The sequence below is a fragment of the Tenrec ecaudatus genome, chromosome 11, assembly GCF_050624435.1.
Source record: "Tenrec ecaudatus isolate mTenEca1 chromosome 11, mTenEca1.hap1, whole genome shotgun sequence".
NCBI classification, from domain to species: domain Eukaryota; kingdom Metazoa; phylum Chordata; class Mammalia; order Afrosoricida; family Tenrecidae; genus Tenrec; species Tenrec ecaudatus.
Window position 1 is genome coordinate 133,657,306 of NC_134540.1, and position 4,350 is coordinate 133,661,655.

The 4,350-nt window shown below is 44.4% G+C and overlaps 1 pseudogene; it reads left to right on the forward strand.

The window, feature by feature from the left end:
* The first annotated feature begins 486 nt into the window (after positions 1–486).
* Positions 487–1,727, forward strand: LOC142461077 (uncharacterized; annotated as a pseudogene).
* Positions 1,728–4,350: the final 2,623 nt, after the last annotated feature.

A 4,350-nucleotide genomic window follows, 5' to 3' on the forward strand; every position in this document is an offset into this window, starting at 1 on the left:
GGTTAGGCCCTGCCGGAGCGTGATGTAACTATGCTTTTCAGGTACACACACACACACACACACACACACACACACACACACACACACACACACTCACGCACACACACAGTCACGATTTGTGCGCTCCAGAAACGTGCAGTCCCCCGAGTCTTTAAATAAAACTATTAAATATAAACAGTCCAATTTTGAATTTAAAAATTAAAAAAAGATACATTTGAGAAATGAAACAGGAAACCAGAACTATGCGGAAGGAGGAGGTGGATGCTCTTTGCTGGCTCCTGACAGTTGCAATCACGTGTTTCATCCCTATTGGCTGTGCTCAGTCCTGCAGCCAATCACGTCTTGAAAATCTAATGAGGCGCTCTAAGGGTATGTACGCTATTTAAAAGCGGCACCTGGCGCTCTCCTTCGGAGGTTCACGTTCCGCTGGCCTCCCGGAGCCCACTGGCTTCTCTTCTCCCTCGGACCTGCTCTTCCATCCACAGCATGGCTTCGAAAGACCCCCCTGCCCGTTCTCAACGAACCCAAGACAGAAGAAAGGGGATTGTCTGGACCGCTTCTCAATTGGACATCTTACTAGCTTCATTTGCTGGAGACCCGTATCCAGACTTCACAGCCAGAGAAGAACTTGCCAGAGTCACCGGCGCGGCCTAGAACAGAATCGTCCTGGGTTTAAAACCCACAGAAGTAGACAGCTCAGGGGGAAGCGACTGAGCTCTGGGCCAGCTCCAGGAGAGCCGTCCCGTTTCGCCTCCCACCACTTCTCGAGCCAGGGCGCCGAATGCAGACAGATGCTAGAGGACTGTCAAAACCAAAGATCAAACCGCCTCCTACCTGATGCAAGCGTTTGAGAAGCAGCGATTCCCTGGGATGGCAGCCAGGCAAGAACTGGCACGACAGACAGGCCTTCCGGAATCGCGGATTTGCACGCAGTTCCAGAACCGAAGGGTTCGGCACCTACGGCACACCAGCGTGCCCCTGGATCCCTGCGGGATCCACCAATGCAGCTCCAGCTCTGTCTTCCCATGTCCAGTTCTGCAGCCACTGGAGCAAGGCGCACCAATAGATGTCCAAAGATCACCCTCCCTCGACTCCGCTGGCAGCGGTGGAGGCGGCAGCCAGGTAGTTTGTATCATGAGAGACAAAGGCTCTCTGAGCCAGGTGATCCATCGGGGGCAAATGCCACAGGAGCCCACCCAGGCGGGAAGACCTCTGGAGACACAGAGACTGGACTTGGACCTTTTCAGTAGAGGAAGCCAAGATCCCAAAAGACAGGACACTCTTTCATCCACGGCGCAGTGGTAACACCCCTCATTTCGGGAGCGTCCAAACCCGTCCTGGCAGGGCCCCGCTCCTGCACACACAGTGGCCCCAGTGGAACGGGGCCTGGGTTGGCCACGAGCGGGAGCGTCCAGTCCTAGCAGAATGGGGAGGTATAGCTGCTCAACCAGGAGGCAACAGTGCTGCAGGGAACATCTCCGCTGCTTGATCAAGCCTCGGGACAAGGCACCAGCTTCTTGGACAAACTCCTCGACGATCTGGAAATTCAGCAGAATGCCCAACCGTTGGTGAAGCAGCAGGAAGCAGGCCTGGAATCTGAGTCACCTCTGCAATTCCCCATCAGCAAGGAGGAGTACCTGAAAGACTTAAAATGCTCTGAAGTCCCGGAAAACGCACAACTCTCTAAAAACATCACTAACATCTTTTTTTTTTTCAGTGATAATTAAACCTTTTAATATGAAAAGAAAATGTTTTTATAAAGATATAGTCGTGCTATATGAATTGAATAAACATATACATAATGTACAGATAACAATAATCACAAGCATTAACTAGTATAGTTTGGTGTTTGATCATTGAAATTAAGTGCATAATATTTTAATGTAATCATGGCAATTATTTTTGTTGTACAATACAGGTAATTTTAGTAGACAAACAAGTTCTCATTAAATTAATGCATTTAAATAAAATTTATATTTATGTTTCAAGCCTACTATCTTTAAACTTGATTATTTAAGAGTATATATGTATATATATATGGTAGTTTTACAAATTTGGAGATCTGTGAAAAATATTGGAAAGGATACCTCACAAATACCCAATGTAAAATGAAACATTCAGCTGGAAATTGCTGTGTAAATTTTGACAACACTCTATTCCTTTGAGGTACAAAATAAAATTAAAGATCTATACTTTGAAATGTGTATCTTTGATATTTGGCAGTTTGTTGTTCGGTGCCTTAGAGTTAGTCCAAGCACACAGTAGTCCTGTGTATCACAGATGGAGACTGACCATATCCTTACCCGACCTCGTAGTCATTGACGTAGTTTGGCTTATTGTTGCAGTCCTGACCAATTCAACTGCTTGAAAGCTGTATGCTTTTTGCAATATCCCTCTAGTTACCAAGCATGCTGGGTTCCCCCAGGGACTGGCTTATCCTGGCAACACATCCAAAGTATGTGAGACAAAGACTTGTTGTCCTCGGTTCTAAGAAATGTTCTGAAATGACATTTTCCAAGACATGTTTGTTTATTCTCCAAGCAGCATATATAAGATTCTTCACTAATGCACTCAAACACATGCCCCCCGCTGCCTGCAGCCATCCTTATTCATTTTCTGTATCTCACAGATGGATCAGAAAATGGAAAGGGCAATGACATGGGCTCGGCAAACGTTCCTGAGTAAAATGGCTTTTCCAAGTAGTGGAGCCCCCTGGCAATAGAATAGGTACCAAAGTACCTGCGACAGAAGCTCACCGTCCACCCTTCAAGGAAGCTTTCTGGGTGTATGTTTAAAAAAAGGTTATGAAAACACTAAAAGCATTTTAAACCACCTTTAAGGACTCACAAACCACCAAAATTTGGAATCTGTAAAAATCTACAAATACATGATGAAAACCTTAAAAAAGCAACCTATCTGTTGCCAAGGGCTCAAGTAGAGGGCAAGTGTTTTGAGAATGATGATGGCAACAAATGTACATATGTTCTTGACACAATGGATGTATGTGTGGATTATGATAAGAATTGTACAAGCCCCCAATAAAATGATTTTAAAAAAGAAAAGAAAAACACTACTCCAAGGTACCAAAAGAAAAGCAAATATTTAGAATAATGGACCATGTTCTTGAAGAGGAAGGCTCAACTTTGTGAAAATAACACACTATAAGCAATCTTTAATTATAATGCAATTATCATTACAATTAACTTCCGAACAAGGTCGCAGCATCTATTACTGATCATTTTTTAAAAGAAATTACTTAAAAAATTAAATAGATCCCTCATAGCAAAGGCCCAAACTACACACACACACACACACACACACACACACACACACACCCCACCTAGGAAATCCATTGGTGTTGTGGATTACACAGTAGACTATTAATTGCAAGTTCTGAAGTTCAAGACCACCATCTAATCCTCAGGAGAAATATGAAGCTTTCGGATCATGGAAGGTTTCACAGTCTCATAAATCCAAAGGAGAAATGATGTTTTGTCTTGGACAATTTCGGTGAGTCTTAATTGATTCAACAGCAGTAAGTTGGGTGTTTGGGGGAGGGGGTGGGCAATCCCTATAACTGCACCTGAGATTGACCTGAGGGAAAAAGGACAATCACAGTTCACGTGGACTATCACTAGACTTCTCTTGGAATCCCTAAGACACTCTTTTCTGGATATGCCCACCAGAAAAACCACTCACTTATGTTTCAGGTTTTCTGGATGTGAATTAGCTAGTTTCTAGAGGAGATACTAGAACAGATTATTGCATATATAAAGCCAAGGGTCACACAGCAGAATATGTTTCACTAATGCAGGCAGATGAACTACCCCAAGACATGATTTCAATAATATTTTCCTGTGAAAATGCATGGATTGAAATTGGACACCACCTTGCACAAGAGTGTAGGATAAGCAGTGAAGAAGAGTCCGTGTGAACCCCAGCGATGTCTCCCCGACCCACCCTGGGTTTTGCATACTGGGTACACTCTTACCTGTGGTCTATCAATTATTTTAGTGGAGTATATTTCTGTTTTTCTTTATCGTTGCTTTCAAAACAATTTTTCTCTCCTAAGTTAAGACAAAATAGAACAATTTCTACTGGCATTTCTTCTCAATCTGCTGCTAATCAGTGGGAACAAAGCCAACCCATGACACAGCAGGCAATGTCATCTTAGCTCACGCACCCACCTGCTCATTTGGGCCTGAGCTCCCCCTGCTGGTATAAAGGTCTCTTAGGTCAGTGCCCTCCCCAACCCCCCAACCCCCACTGTTCTGCAGAGTGGTTTGTGTGGGGACTCAAATGGACGTTTCCTCTCCTTGGCTCCTTGCACAGTGGTCATCAGTGGTCACA